Here is a 17,676-nt window from a genome sequence, read left to right as displayed (position 1 = left end):
ATAGCTACAACTAGTGGAAAATGTTATATGCTCTCCTAAATCAGTACACATTACATCTCTGGTCCCTGAGCTGCATTATTGTCAGTTTGCTTCTGGTGGTTGTAATGACATAAAGGGCCCTACCTGGCATGTGGGCTTGTTATCTGAACTTCCACCTCTCATTATTAATGGAAGCTTATAAGGTTCTAAGAAGCATGGCATGAAGCATGGCATGTTATAGGAAGTTATAACCCACTCCTTTCCTAGAAGAATGAAATATTTTAGGAAATATTAAAAAGGCAGAATATTATATTATCCTGGATGAGAAATGGAGAAGCATGTTTTAAAGATGAAACAGCTCCCACCTTCTTGCCCCACCACCACCCTTTGTCAATGGGCCAGAGGCAGAAACTCAATTCCCTCCCATCTTTGTCAATCATCTGCAACACAGTAGGACCCATCTAGCAACAGAAACTAACACAATAGGACCCATCTAGCAACAGAAACTCACCTCATGGCACCTGGGAATATTACATCAGCCAGCAAAGCTAGCTAAGACCCCCACTCCCTGGGAGTCTGACAACCAATCAGGATACTCTTTCAGGGCCCAGGAAGTTCAAGCCAGAGACGGCATAAAACCCAGGGGACTCGCAGCATCTCTGCCCTTTTCTGTTCAGGAACTCAAACCATGTGATCCTGTTCACCATTAAACCATCTTTCCAAGCAGTCTCCATGTTTCCAGTGTCTTTTTCCCCACTTGGAGCTGAACCCAGAAGGATATTTCTTCTAACAATGTCATGAGCATGAAATATCAAATATTTGTGTCATTAGCATAATAATATTATGGCATGCATTATGTCCCTTTCCCTTTGCTCTCCCATGCAGAAAATCATGACTAGAACTGTGCAAATGTTCCAAACGATTTTTCTATTTGAAAAAAGTGAGTGAGGTACTCCTTCAGAACTATTTTGAGAAGCAACTTGTCCATATCTTTTAAGAGTGCAGAAAAGCACTCCACCGCTTGATTTTGCTCTGCTTCATAGGTTTGGTAATTGCTGCAGAGGTGCAATTTCACTCACCTCCTCCTGACCATCTGCCAAAGTGAGCATTATGAAGAAAGCACTGTCCTTCTCTTCCAGCCAGGCTTGCAACTTTGGTAATACTGAGGACAATTTACCTTCTCTAGCATATCCTCTCCATGAGATTTTTCCCATGAGTGAAGTCTGTGAAGAAACTTCTGCCTTTGACAAGTTGGAGGTAGGAGACGGGTGAAAGGACAAGTTTTAATGCAACTTCAAATACTTTGTGAAATAAATTGTGTTGCCATTTTGTTTTATGCGTAGAATCACATTGCTTGTGGCCCAATACAACTAAGCTGCCTTGCATAGGCTTCTAAGGTCAGAAGAGGATAATGAAAGAGATATTCAAGGACAATTGTTAACATCTGTATTATGTACCAAGGCATTGCAAATCAAAAGGGACAACGGGGAAACCTGGTCAGACCTTCAGAGAAAAGAATAAAGTTGCATAAGGTTTAAGAAAGCACTTGAATCTTTCATTACATAACTGAAGTTTTATCAAAGTAGCAGGAACTGCTAGCTTAGAGAAAAAGGAGTAGCTCAGCTGTAAGCTTTCAGCCGAGAGCCTAGTTTTGCCCATAGCATGAATAAAAACTTCAAAAGGCTTAAAGATAGAAAGAAGAAGAAGAAAAAGTACTCCCCCCTTATTTATGATAATGTTTATGCCTGCCAGTATCATTTAATATGTCCCTTCAACAGCTTTGTTAAGATGTTTATCCCTTTGAAATAGCTGAGGGAGTGGGTGAAGGGAGTAGTAGAGAAGGGAAGAGGAACAGAATTCAAGCTATGCCAAGTGTTCAGAACAAGGTCTCTGCATCAGACACAGTGTGAAAACTCATCTGCATAATCCATCCTGCTTATTTGACAGGGAAGGGTGGGGTGGGGTGGGGAGCTGAATCTAAGGATGTCAACTTTGACAGCTTTATTAAAGCCAAGCCTGGAGTGTAATTTGTTCTGGCTGCTTTTCTGTGGAATGGAATAGTCCATTGAGAAAGGCTCTTTTCTGTTTGGTTATGGGAACAGAGGGAAACATTTGTAGGAGTTTATATATGTATGTATGTATGCATGCATGCATATGTACATGCATGCATGCATACATACATACATATGTATTTAGAACCAGCTAAACTACAACCTAAACATGGTTTCCTGGAAAATAAATGAAGTTTTCAATACCACTTTCTTTCAAGTAAGCAGATTCAATGCTAGTTAATTGAAATGATGGGGCTGCAAACCCCATTGCAGGGACATTCTATACAACTTAACTAGTGAGAATGTTCTAAAAATTAAGGTGGCCCTTGAATTAATATTCTGCCAGTATTTTTGGCCATATTATAAATGTATTAGTAAATATCTTGGAAGGAAGATTATCCTGACTTTAAGATACCTTCCCCCATCCCCCAAAAAGAAAATGTAGACCGAAAATAATACCTGTGCAACATCCAGCCTATTTCAGCACTCAAAGACCTGAGGGTGGTAAAAGCTGGTTTTTGAAATAAAAGCTGTCTCATCAGTATAGACACTTCAGTCTTTCACTCCTTCTTCATAGTTGCCTTCCTTAAAAAAAAAAAAAAAAAAAGCTAAATTCAGTGGTTCCAAACAGAGCAGCAGAATAAAAATTTCTCCTCTCTCACCAAAAGTGACTCAGGCTGCAATGTTCACAACTCTTCATTAGGCAAAATGATATTTCGGGGGCAAAATACTACCCTTGATGTTTGAACCAAATATAATTCACATGGCTTGAACCTCAGTTACAATACTGAATTTACCCCTTCCCCCAATGTTTTCAGTTGGCTGAAAAGATATTTTAAATATATTTCTCAAGGAACATTCAACTGCTACTTTTTAATGGGTTTAGAAAATATTAATTTAATATATTGTAAGGGAAATAAAATTTAAGGCAAGGCAAAGGGCAAGTACTTGTTAGGAATGCTTTTAGTAGCTTTTTAGTAGCTCTTCCTCTTCAGTTTACCTGGGCTGCTGCAAAGAGAAAACATTGTTCATTTATTAAGAGAGATGGCAATTGCCCTCACTTTTAATTAGCTATGTGACATCATTATGATGTTGGTTTATTATTAATCAGATTATAGAACCACTAGATACTTTACATGTTAAAAGCAGACTTCTATTCTTCTTAAAGGAAAACTAATCAGATAAAAATGCTGCTTTCCTTACTCAAGATGGTATGGCAGCAATTTTAAGATTTCAGAGGAATCAGAAAGAAGAATATATTTCTGCAATACTTCAATTAAGCTATTTGATGCAAAAATAGACAAAAAAAGCAGTTATTATTTAAGAACCCCTTTTATGACCCTGAGATATGTGGCTATGCAGCAGTGTGATTCCTAGAAGGCAAAGCAAACAGTGCTATATGCAAGGATAAGAGTTGATTTTACAGGACATCGATCATTTGGTGGGACAGTATTGTAAACAAAATTACAAACATATAGATTTTCTCCAGAGCTACCTCTAGCCTTGCCTCTTCTATACTTGCATCACAACATCACATGCATGTCTAAAGGGAGTTGACCTTGTGTTACAATGGCATGATTGTAGTTTTGAAGAAAGTAGCTGGAGCCAAGGATACCCAAAGTCTAGCTTAGATTAAGGAGCCAAGGACACAATTAAGCAAAGGACTAAAGATGTAGAGCACGGGTGTCAAACTTGTGTTGTTATGGTGTTGTCACATGACATATTGTGACTTTTCCCCTCTTTGATAAATCGGGCATAGGCGTGGCCAACGCATGACACATCTGGCCATGGGCTGCAAGTTCCCACTTTGGTGGGAAGATGAGCTGGCACTTTGTGTGGGCAGTTAGAATCCTGCTGGTGCGGGACCTTCCGGGTTGAGATGCCAGTTTGTGAGGCAGTTTTGATGGAGGGAAAGGGTCAGATGATACTGCAGGAAAGCTGCCCATCTGTTTTTCTGGTGTGGAGCTAACCTCTGTCTTTGGCACATCTTGGGAAACATGTAAATATGAACCAAATAGAGCTAGCAATTTTAGGTAGTCTCTTGGATAATGTAACATTGTTATAGGCTAAATAAATCATGCTGACTTAGTCTCTGAGATGACTATTAACTAAAAAATTAATAACCACTTTGGCATATTATGGAATAAATGTACAAGTAAGTAGTGCAAAAAATACAAGTGTATAGCCTGGATTATTAGATATCATTCCAAAATTAATCCAGGAAAATACCCAGTTCCAGCTAATCTCCTTGTTTTTCAGTTCATGCAATGCCACTTAAAAAAAATAAGAGTAGATTTAGAGGAGGTGATAAAATATTTGATTGATAGAATAGAATAGAATAGAATAGAATAGAATAGAATAGAATAGAACAGAACAGAACAGAACAGAACAGAACAGAACAGAATAGAATAGAATTTTTTTTTTTTTGATACTTCTGAATAGGAAATACTTCATGTTTGGTTTTGAATAATACAGTTCAAGTTTACTAATACAGATAAACCTAAAAATGCTTCAAAATATGATAGTACCCATATTCTGTTCCTCCTGAAAAATTCCCTAAATTTGTGCCAGACTTATTGTTCTTTTGAGATCTCTTGGCTAAAGAAGACAGACACAGTTATTCTTTATGTTATATGAATAGAATTGCAAGATAATCTGCCACAGATAAAAGTACTATATTTATGTCTCATTATGTTCCATTCATTGCTTTATAGATGCAAAGCTCTTCAAGAGCAGTGCAAACCTTTATAATTTTCCTGAGTACTGTATTTTGCATTGTGATTTTTGATTTTGCTGACAGAGATAGAAAAATAGACAAAGCCAGTCAAATCCTTCTGAATGCACATGTGCAGATCCCAAGGAATCAGATCTGGGATTTGCATTTTAAAAGAAATAGTTCTTTGTCAATGTTGGCTGTTTTTGCAATTTTCATTAAAAGATATCCTCCCTTAACTTTTAATTTATACTGTTGTTGTTTTTACTTGGTTTCCATTTTACTGATGTACTGTATTTTTATATGGTTTTTATGCTTTTAGCGTCACTCTGAGATGAGATGGGCACTAGGCAGTATTTAATTTAATAAATCAAATAAATAAATGAGAACATTTTTCAGTTAAAGTAAAGCTGAATATTCCACTGTGATGGTCAAAGTTATGCAGCAGCATTTCTTGCAAATAACAATCCAAATTTGATTTGGATGGTTAGGTATATTCTTTATCAAAATATATTGCCACTAGAACTGTGAACTGTCCTCTTAAACAAGTTTTTTTTTTATTTGATTTATATGCCGCCCTTCTCAGGAGACTCAGGGCGGCTTACAATGCGTTAAGCAATAGCCTTCATACTTTTGTATATTTATACAAAGTCAGCTTATTGCCCCCACAAACTGGGTCCTCATTTAACCTACCTTAGAAAGGATGGAAGGCTGAGTCAACCTTGAGCCTGGTAAGATTCGAACCTGCTGTAATTGCAGGCAGCTGTGTTAATAACAGGGTGCTTTAAATCACTGTACTACCAAACTGGAGGTTTCTACTAAAAATCCAACACCCAGAGATTATCCAACCAGAAAGAGGGCATTTGGGATCTGATTAGTGTCAAAACCACTATCCTGGATGAAAGCCAGCACATCAGGAGTATCTCAATAAGATGGCATCCAAAGGTGAACTGCTGAGAGAATATCTGAGGCAGTAGCAGACATGGGAGAAAGTTCAACCAGAGGAAGTGCCATGGCAAAATAAGACTCTTCATGGGATGTATCATTGACAGATAGCTGAGGTCGCAGACATTGGGAAATCCTACCAAAGACTGGAAAAAGCTGAACTAAAAGACAGCATTGAGGCACTGATCATAGCAGCACAAGAATAGGGACTAGATCTATAGCAGCAGAGGTCTACCACACGAACAGAATAACAGAGTTGGAAGACACCTTGGACCCTATATCATTTTGGATAAATGACTATCCAATTTCTTCTTAAAACCTCCAGTGATGGAGCACCCACAACCTCTGTAGGTGTTCTGCCCCAGCTACGGACCCCAAAGGACACAGCACACACAAACTCTTTACAAAGCTTATTTACTCAAAATAACTTAGTCTTTATTATTTCAAAGGCTGTTAATGAATTGTCTTAACAGCCTACCAAATTTCTAAGATAAGGTAAATCACAATCTTACTAGAGTTGGCAGAAAGCCCAGAAGCAGTTTTGCAGACACGAAAGAGAGTGAACTAAAGTTGTTCTCTTCAGCTTGTTGCAAGCGACGTTCTTTCTTAAATAGGTTAAGGGAGTGGCCAATTAGCCCCAAACCTTACTCTCGAGGAGACCTCCTCCTGAGGAACCACTTCTGCCTTTTGGCAGCTCTTCGTGCCCATGCATTGAGAAGAGGCTCCTCTTCTTCATCCTCTTCACTTAAAGGAGGTTCTGGAGGTTCTGAAGGCCCTGGCTGAATCACTGTCTCTGGCACCACATCTTCTCCAGCCTCCTCACTGTCCGACAGGCGCGGCAGCTGCACAGGCTGCTGGCGCAGCACCACACCAGCCTCCTCATCGTCAGAATCAGCTACAATCCGCGCAGGCCGCTGCGGGCCACAACAGTAGGGAAGTCATTCCACTGTTTAATTGTACTGTCAGGAAATTTCTCCTTAGCTCTAGGTTGCCTCTCTCCTTGATAAATTTCCATCAATTACTTCTTGTCTTGTCCTAAAGTGCTTTGGGGAATAGGTTGATCCCCTCTTCTCTGTGACAGCCCTTTACATATAGGACAGGATCCAAGATGCAGTCTATGCAGGGAGGCTTCAGAGACAGTCCACTACATAGTGGCAAGATGCCTACAGAAACAGCATATACTGAATGGCACAACAAAGTAGATGGCATTGGATAGAGGGACATCTGAACATGGGTCCGAACTTGGCTAGAACCTCCTAGGTCTAGATGGATGATCCTACAGAAGGTTGTGAAGGATAGGAAAATTAAAATTCTATGGAATTTCTAGATTCAGATAGTTATGCAGGTGTGGTAGTATACAAGGACCTGAAGATAGTGGTGATGATAAGTGTAGTGGTGTCAAGTGGTGCCAAGTGATAGCAAAATCAAGAGCCATGTAATCTGTAGCAGTACTGGGCCTAAGACAAAATTTGGGTACCCCACTACTTCTTAGCTTCCATGTATATCAGTTCCATTAAGGACTACACATTGAGTGTGGTTGGTTGGTCAGTCAATAACAAATCAATCTGATAAACATGCTGTCTAATCAACATTTTTCTATTTTATCAAGTAGTAAGCTGTGATCTATTTTGTTAAATGCTTTCTTGAAATCCAGGTATACTATGTCCACTGCATTTTGCTGGTCCACTAATTTAGTCACTGTGCTGAAGAATGAAATAAGATTTATTTGACATGATCTGTTTTTGACAAACCCATGTTGGCTTCTGGTTATAATTTTGCTTGCTTCTAGGTGTTTGCAGATATTGCTTGATTATCTTTTCCAGAATCTTCCCAGATGTCAGGATGATTCGTCTGTGGTTTCCTGGATCTGTTTCCCATCTCCTTTTTAAAAAAAAAAATGGGAACCATATCAGCTCTTTTCTGTCCTCTGGTAGTTGCCTGATGCTCCAGGATTTATGAAAGATATAGTTCAATGGTTCTGAGATCACATCTACCATCTCCTTCAGAACTCTGGGATATAATCCATCGGGTCCCAGTGATTTGAACACTTCTAGTGTGGACAAGTGTTCTCTTACCATTTTCTTGTTTATTTTAATTTATATTCTTAGTCTGCCTTTTATGGTTATGTTTTTGATAGGTTGGCTGTATTATTTTATGGTGTGAAGACTGATGCAAAGAATGAATTAAGTAGCTCTGCTTTCTCTCTACTGCCTGTTACTTCCTTGCCATCTTCTCTCATTAGTGGACCAATTGTTTTCTTGACATTTTTCTTGTTTTTTTATAAGTTGAAAGAAACTTTTTTTGACATTTGTTGCAAATCTTACTTTATTCTGAACCTTAGCTTTCCTAACATCATCTTTGTAACTTCGGGCTTTTTGCTGATATTCTGCCTTAGTTATGTGTTCCTCTTTTCATTTTTTTGTACTTTTTTTCTTTCAGTTTATCAGAAAGTTCTTTGTGTTACCATGCTGGTTTCTTCTTGGATTTCTTATTTTTATTTTTCAGTGGTATTGAGCTGGTCTGAGCTTTTATAATCATATTTTTCAGGGTTTCCCAAGCTTCTTGAGTTGTTTTCTCCTTACAGATTTTCATGGAATCTTTCACAAACTGTCTCTAAATTTTTTAAAAATCAGCTCTTTTAAAGTCTAAGACATTGGCTTGATTATGTTCTACTGTTTATGTTTGTGCTATATTGAATTCCATATTGTCCCTCTCCCCCAAAGTTCTGGCAACATGAACCTCCCTGTATCACTTCTTCTCTGTTAGTAAGAATTAGGTCCAATATAGCTGTCCCTCCAGTCCCCCCCCATCCCCCCACACCTTTTGGATGACTAAATTATCAGCTAGGTCTGCCAACCTATAGGTGAGAACCAAATTTAAGTTCAATTGATTATATACTAATGAAACTCTATCTCTATGTTCCTGTAACTACAGTAAGTGTACGTCTGTTCTTTCAGATATCTGACAATGCTTTATCATTGTGGAAGATACTGATATTAAGCTCTGCTTTTTTGTCAGAGGAAATTATTTGAATTTTCCTAGAGAGCAGGAATTTTAATTTGTGCAAATATTGATAGAGTTGTTTTGTAACAAAATGAAAGTTTATTGCAGGAAATATGTGGAGAAGGACAAATAACAGTTCTAAAGATCAGGTAGAATAAAGAAGATAAAGGAAAAACAAATGAAAGTGCATTAATATCTGCACTTCATTTCTTCTTGTGGGCATTGGTTTTGAGATACTGAAGAATTAATGAAGCTGAAGTCACACTTTCAATATTTCCTATAGCCACAGTAAGGATCATAGTGTAGAGGTGGGGGTGGCAGTTGTAATGAAGGGAATATCCTATATCTGTCCTCAGGCTTCCCTGCTTTCTTTAAGCAAACAGCTGGTGAGAATTAATTTTTCTACCACCAATACATTCTTGTGTGTTCTGACTGCTTTAATGCAAAACACTTTAGGATAGTTTGGTCTTGAATAGACAATTAAGACTTATTATCTTTACAAAAAAAAAATCTCTTTGTAGAGCTGAAAATTGCTAAAGATTTGTTAAAAGAAGCTTGCTTCCTCCTGACACTCTATAAAGAGGCTTCTGGGGAATCTTGAGCACCTGGTCTTCAGTTTGAGAACCTTTTATGTGCCATCCTTTCTCCATTTTTCTTGCTCTGTTGAATCCTCTTTCACTCCCAAAGCAGGAAAGGTAAATTGTCCCTTTTGCCCGCTTTCTTCAATTATGCGTCTATCTTTTTCATGCCTTCCTAGTCAGTCTTGTCCCAAAGTGCAGCCTTTGAGTAAAGTGGCTGCTTAATCCCTGTAAGACATTTTTTTTTATTGTGCTGGATTCTTCTTTTCTGGATATCATAGTTTGCTTCTTGGTTTTTTATTCCTGCTTTTAACGTTTCAGTTGCTCAGAATTGGAATCAGGCAGCCTCTAAATTATATAAGCAAAGAAATAAATGGTATTTCTGATGGGGTATTGTTTTGTTTTTGTTTTGCTATCCTTTCCCAGCAGTGGAAGCAGGAGTGACATTTCCTGACAGCTTCCCAGCTGAGTTACCTTGTGGAAATCTAACCGGGAGTTTCCTTCCTTCCTTCCTTCCTTCCTTCCTTCCTTCCTTCCTTCCTTCCTTCCTTCCTTCCTTCCTTCCTTCCCCTTCCCTTCCCTTCCCTTCCCTTCCCTTCCAAATAGAGCTTATAGCACTGGTTATCAGGCTAAGGCAATATACTAGAGAAGCAGAAGATAAATGCCCTATTTTCCAAAGAACCACTCAAAGTGTATTCCCAACTATATTGCAATAACACAGTAATAGTAGAGCCAATAACAGAAACTGAACAGTACTAAAACAACAAATGGAAAGCAAATCACAGTAATCCTCCAGAACCTGAAGTAATCACCATCACTATTGCAGACATAGTGGGTGTCTGCAATAGTGGGTCTCTCTCTCTCTCTCTCTCTCTCTCTCTCTCTCTCTCTCTCTCTCTCTCTCTCTCTCTCTCTCTCTCTCTGTGTGTGTGTGTGTGTGTGTGTGTGTGTGTGTTTGTAAAAGAAGATAAAAGGTTTCCCTTTTCCAGTCATGTCTGACTCCAGGGGGCAGTGCTCATCTCTGTTTACCAGCCAAGGGAGCCAGAATTGTCTGAACATACTTCCATGGTCATGTGGCTGGCATGACTATACATCAAGGTGCATAGACAAAGATAGAGAGATAGATGATATAGATAATGGTTAGCCATTGCCTACTTCCCAGAGCTGAGAGACATTGACTGGCCCAACAGCCATTTGGCATTGTGCCTAAGGTGAGATTAGATTAGAACTCACAGACACTGGTTTTTGTTTGATGCTTTAACCACTATATGAACCTGATACTCTTTCCCTTGGTAAAGGCATATAATAAATTATTGCTTGCTCTTCTGTCCATTTCTTACCTGAATGTTATTTTTTACTGGGATAAAGTTTTGCAGGCTGTGTTACTGATACTCACCTTATTGTGATGGAATGTTTTCCCCTTTCCAAGGAGAAAGAGAGTGCATTTCAGAGGAACATGAGACAGCGCAGTTGTCAGCGCAGTTTGTATGGGAGAAAGAGAGTAAAAACAGCCCCTCCCTAATAGTTCACAGAGTATGTTTCATGGTTCCTGTAATTGCTTTAATTTGGCAAGATTTCTGTCTATACGTGAGGAACAATAATGGAAACTGCTGAACAATAATGGAAACTGCTTAGAAGAATCTCAACTTTTTGACTTTGGAGCTTGAAATGTATTCTGAACAACTAATGTCTCTGATCTTTGAGAAGGTGATTTGATGAAGCTATAGTTAATAGCTTGTAAGGATGTTATGAACACAAAAATAAAAACAATTCAAATAGTTTTTTTATTGAAAAAGTTTTACAATTACATTTTCTCCCCAATCCCCCCCCAACCCTCCCTGGCCTCCCTAACCCCCCCTAGCCCCCCCTAACCCTCCCCTCCCCCCCAGACTTCCTCAGAATATAATCCAAATCAAAATCCCCTTTTTATAAAACTTGAACCCGTCCACCCCCTGTATATTTTTCACATCTTCACAAAATTCTATTATTCTATCCCTATATAATACTTTCAGTTAAAAGCTATCTGATATTTCCTAGTTTGATATTTATTCTGCACATAATCTATCCACTTTTTCCACTCCCATACATAAGTCTCTTGTGAGCGATTTTTTAAATATGCTGAAATCTTCACCATCTCTGCAAAACTGGCCATCTTCAAAGTCCATTCTTCAATAGTAGGCATAGCTTCATTTTTCCAATATTGTCCTATCAGTAATCTCGCTGCTGTTATCATGTACAATATCAACTTTGTTTCACCCAATGTAAAACCCTTAACTATACCCAATAAAAACAATTGTGGAGAAAACTGAATTTTTTTCTTCAAAACATTCTGCATAACCCACCAGATTTTTATCCAAAAAGCCTTCACTTTCTTACAAGTCCACCACACATGATAATATGTGGCATCTAGGCAATCACATCTCCAGCATTTTGGTTGAACATTAGGGTACATGCACGACAATTTCTTAGGATCTAAATGCCATCTATAAAACATTTTATAAAAATTTTCCCTCAAATTCTGCGACTGTGTAAATTTAACATTCTGAACCCATATTTTTTCCCATGTTTCCAACATCACTAGTTCTGCAAAATTTTGTGCCCACTTTATCATGCAATCTTTAACCAATTGAGTTTCTGAATCCCTTTCTAACAAAACATTATAAAGCCTTTTAATATGGATTGGACCTTTCTCTTTTATATGTCTAACCAATTCTTCCTCATGCATCATTATACCAGTTTTTTGGTCCTCTTTCCATCTCAGTTGGAGTTGATTATACTGTAACCAAGTTAAATTAATCCCTTCTTCCAACAGCGTTTCTAAAGTCTTCAGTTGCCATCTGCCCGCATCTGCAAAAAGAACTTCTTTATATAAACCCCCCCCCCCAAGTGACATTATATTTGTATTCCACATGATATGACCAAGATCCAGCCATAACGGTATTTTGTAATCCCATTTGAGTCGGTGCTTCTTCCAAACTCTCATCAAAGAATCTCTAAGTATGTGACTTTTAAATACTTTGTCCACTTTGTTCTCATAAAATAAGTAAGCATGCCAACCAAATTCAAGATCAAAACTTTCTATATTCAATATTCCAGTCTTTTTCCTTCCAAACCAATCACTTGCTTGCGTCAAAGCTGCTGCTTCATAATATAATTGTAGGTTTGGAAGTTTAAGGCCTCCCCTTTCTGGAACATCTTGCATAATTTTCAGTTGGACTCTCGGCTTTTTCTCATTCCAGACAAACTTATTCAGTCCTCTTTGCCATTCTCTCAGTTGTTTATCACTTTTAAGCACCGGAATCATTTGAAACAAAAAAAGAAATCTTGGCAAAATATTCATCTTAACTGCTGCTATTCTTCCAAGTAGAGACAGCTGCAGTTTTTTCCAGGTCTCCATATCTTTCTGTACGTCTCGCCACAACACCTCATAATTATTTTGAAACAGTTTCATATTTGATTCTGCAACTTGAACTCCTAGATATTTAACCTTTGGTACTATCTCAAAACCTGCCTTGCTTTCAAGTTCCTGTTTTCGATCTTGTGTCATGTTTTTAACTATCATCTTAGTTTTTTTCTGGTTCAATCTAAATCCTGATACTATACCATATTGTTCTATAATGTCTTTCATCTGGATTATTGATTCCATCGGCTGTGTTAGGGTAACAACCAGATCATCTGCAAATGCCCTTATTCTGTAATCCTCTTGCCTTATCACTATTCCTTTCAAAGTGCTCAAGTCCCGTATTGAATTCAACAAGACTTCTAATGTTAAAATAAATAACAATGGGGATAATGGACAACCTTGTCTTGTTCCTTTTTCAATATTAAAATCTGTTGTCAAACTTCCATTAATAATAATCTGTGCCTTTTGTTCTTGATAAATTGCTGAAATCGCCTGTATAAATTGATCCCTAAAGTCCATCTTTTTTAAAGTCTTTAATAGAAAGTTCCAATCCACTCTATCAAAGGCCTTCTCCGCATCCAAAAAGACCAGCACTGCAGGGATCTGTTTATTCTTCTCGAGATATTCCAGTAAATCTATAACTTGCCTTACATTATCCTTCATGTATCTGCCTTCTATAAATCCCGCTTGATCACAATGAATCACCTCTTGAATAACTGGCATCAACCTGTTGGCTAATACTTTTGCAAATATTTTATAGTCATTATTCAGAAGAGATATTGGTCTAAAATTCTCAGGTTTTTTTGGACCTATTTGCTCTTTCGGTATCAATGAAATATAAGCTGTTTTCCATGATGGGGGTATTTTACCCCCTTGTTGTATACTACAAAATAGATCTTTAAGATGTTCAATCATTTCTGCTTGTAAGGTTTTATAGTACACCGCAGTTAAACCATCCGTCCCAGGAGCTTTAGCTGTTTTCAATTGTTTAATTGCAGCAATAATCTCCTCAGCTGTTATAAAATGATTCATTCTCTCCTTTTGTTGACTAGTAATTTTTGTAACTCTTTTATTTTTTAGATATTTCTCTATAAGTCCATTCTGTGTATCATCTTTAGCATATAATTTGGTATAATAATCTACAAAAACTTCCTTAATTAATTTTTGTTGAGAAATTTCCTTCCCTCCAGTATCAATGCTATCAATGATCCGTGTACTTTGCTTCTTCCTTAGTGTATAAGCCAACCATCTGCCCGGTTTATTAACATTGCAAAATGTGTTATGTTTCGCAAATTGTAAATTTGTTGCTGTTTGTTCCGCAATAAGCATTTGAAATTGATCTTTCAAAAGTTTTATAGCTCCTCGTATTCTTTCATCTGTTGGATTTTTTATAAGTAACTGTTCTTTATTCTTTATTTCTGCTTCCATTTCAGATCTTTTCTTTTGTCGATTCAATTTGTGTTTAGAGTTCATATGAATGAACAGGAGGTTTTCTGGATGAGCCCCTGCTAGATCTTCCTTCGAAAATTGTGACTGAACCACCTAAGACTACAAGAGAAGTGGCTTTGGACTAGCCAGGATGTGTGAAGCTACAGATCAGCGTATAACCCGAGCAATTTCTAAGCAACTCAAAGAAAAACAACAACAGGAAAGGCCCAAGCCACAGCAATACAAGAAAGGAGTCAAGGGTGATATACAAGAATCTGAAGCCATGGGGGAAGCAAAGCCAAAGACTACCGACTCGGAAAATCTTCGGCAAATGTGCTTGTCGCTTCAAAAAAGTGTACATGACGATTAAGTTTTTATCTTGGAATGTGAATGGATTAAATTCACCACAGAAAAGGAAGAAATTATTTACATACTTGAGACAATTTAACAATGATATAATTTGTTTACAAGAAACTCATGTTAGAATACAAGACCAAAAATATCTGATAAATTCAAGATTAGGAACACATTTTATAGCTTCAAATTTGGGAAAAAAGAATGGTGTGGTTATTTATATAAATAAAAGACTGTCAGCTAAAATTATAGAAGCAGATGAATGTGGTAGGTTTATAGCAATTGAACTGTACACAGCAAGTGGCCCAACTCTAGTGATTGGAATTTACGCTCCTAACCAACAACAGGACAATTTTTACAAAACTTTGCATTCTAAAATACTGCAATGGGACTATAGATCTATTTTAATTATGGGAGATTGGAATGGAGTAATTGACTCTAAAATAGATAAAAAGAGTTCGGCGAAGTCAAGGATTAGACTACCACAGACTTTTTTTGATATGAAAGAAGATTTGGAATTAAAAGATATTTGGAGAATACATAACCCAAAAGAATTAGATTTTACTTTTTTTTCAGATAGACACAGATCCTTTTCTAGGATTGATTTTATTTTACTATCAGCTGACCTACTTGTAAAAACTAAAAGAACAAAGATTTTTCCAAGGACTTTAACTGACCATAGTCCGGTATGGATAGAAATTGAGATGGGAAAGAGTGAGAGAAGATCTTGGAGATTAAATGAAAATCTGTTTAGATATGAAAAGAATATAACAGAACTTAAAAAGCAGATGAAAGAATTTTTTGAAATGAACTTGAATAAGGGTACCCCTATTGAAATTGTGTGGGATGCAAGTAAAACGTATATGAGAGGGGTACTCATTCATATGATCTCTAAACAATTCAAATAGTTTTGAAGATAGGGTAATACTCTAATGAGGACTTGTAACAAGCATTCATAAGTGGGAGTAAAAAAAATGACAAGATGGGAAGCATGACCGCAAGATCAAAGATCTGCTCCTTTTTGTATATGCATTCAGTGTATTTTACAACAGGAGTAAAGTAGTTAAGCCTGCTATTGAGTGTGTTTCACACCCTTTTATAGTGCCCACTGTACTTGCATTGGTGATCACTCCTGAGTTTGATAAGCTCTACTCACAATGAAGAGTTTGAGGTATTTTTTACTAATGATCAGTATCCAGGTGTTTCAAAGACAGAAGCAAATTCTTCATTAAGATTAGTTTATAGAAACCATTTTATGCCTTCAGTGAGTTGTTAACTTTATATAGTTTCTCCATATTTTGTCTTTTGGGTACATGCATGCACAGCCACGAATGCTGTTGGGTAAGAGCTTTATGACAAGGGACATGCATCTTTGGGTGCTCTAAATTTGGTTAGTAGCTTTGAAAATCAACTCTAACCTCCCTCCCACAGCAAGGTGGGAAAGTATGCCTACCTGGAAGACATATCATAGAATACGGGCTCATAGGATATGGAACCAAGAATATTAGGGGAAGATCTTAAGAGATCATCCCTGTTTCTCAGATTATCATGGCCAAAAATAAAGAGGAAAAACCGTAGGAAAAAAGAGAGCTAGAACACTATTTCTATATTTAAAAGATAAAAAATCAAGGGTTTTTCCTTCTTATAGTTGCTTCAGAAACTCATGATTATTTTATTTATCATTCTTTGTGACTAAAGAAAATACATCTGAAGAATGAAACTTTGCAAGTTTCTCTGGGCTTTGTACTTAAGCCCAGTGACAACTTAAGATTCCGTTCCTCATTTCACATTCATCTGGCTGTCTTGAAAGCTGGCGATTTCTTTATCCATCAACTGCAGGACATTGGTTGTCATTGAGTTTCAAGATGAGTGTTACATCCTTTGACAGGCATAATGGAACCTTCTCCCACAAAACTAATACAAGGTAACTAATAATCAATGAAATATTGCAGTATGAGAAACTCAAATTAAAATACTGACAGCTTAGGAAACTTTACCAAGTCTGCCAGTAAATTGAAGATTTTACTATTATTATTGGATTTTCTTACACATTCCTTTGTTTTAAATCTGTACCTTTCTCTATCCAAGCAAACAACCTCTTGGCCTTCCAGACATGTTTCTATCCAAACAATATAGTTTGGTGAATATCTGATAATACGAAAAATGGAAATTATACATAATAAAAGCAAATTAACATGCAACAATTGCTTAAGGTCCTTTATTATATTCAGAAGACTTTGTATCTGAATATGACTTCCATTGCCTGTTTCTTAAGACTAAAAGTGACTGGCCTAAGACCAAGATAGAACTAGAACTCACAATCTCCAGGTTTTTAGCCTGATGCCTTTAATCACTATACCAATGTCTATCATATATATATTATCATAATATAAAACTTTTGTTAATGATGATTGCAATTATTGCCATAATGTTTAAAATTATCTGTTATGTCTGAAATTAGACTTCTTAAAGTTACTGAGTTTGTGATTAACAGGCTTCTATATCTGTACATTAGTCTTTTGGATAATTTGGATAATTGTTGTAGATCAGAATTTTAACAGAAGTAGAATATTAAGCTTACCACAAAAATTATATTTATACAAAAATGGTGTAAAATGTTTTGTTGTTGGAAAGTTACTAAAACATTGAATGCTAAAATGGACAATGGATTCTCTAAAAATTGCTGGAAAATGTAGTGAAGAGCTTAAATAATTCTTTCACAACTGGTGGCAATGTTTTGTCTAGGGCAGCATTTTGTTGGAAATGTAATAAGGATAATTCTTTAAAACACATATTTTTACAATATCCTATATTTGCTAAATTTGGGGGAGAAAGTAGTGGATTACATAAATGTGATTGTATGACAATAGTTAAATTTTTCAGATCTTAATATACATACGACATCCCTACAGTAGTAGATAATTTTATATTTGACAATTGGACAGTGTAAATAGATTCTCAATGTCCTTACTATAGCAAATAAAAAAATAAAAATAAAATAAAAATTGAGCATTGGAAAGCTAAACATATGTATGACCCCCTTTATTCAATGGATCCGGGACCTGATTGCACTTGCCGTTTATGATTGGATTGCTTATAAACATAGACCTTGTATAGACAAATATAATGAAATATATTCAAAACACAGTAGATTAAAAATGATAAGAATCATAATTTAGAAGTTGAATACTTCAACCAAGTTCATCCAGAAATATTTTATTA

This window comes from Pantherophis guttatus, chromosome 4 (assembly GCF_059756535.1).
Source record: "Pantherophis guttatus breed Tessera chromosome 4, ASM5975653v1, whole genome shotgun sequence".
Lineage (NCBI taxonomy): Eukaryota > Metazoa > Chordata > Lepidosauria > Squamata > Colubridae > Pantherophis > Pantherophis guttatus.
This window is presented reverse-complemented; position numbering follows the sequence as displayed.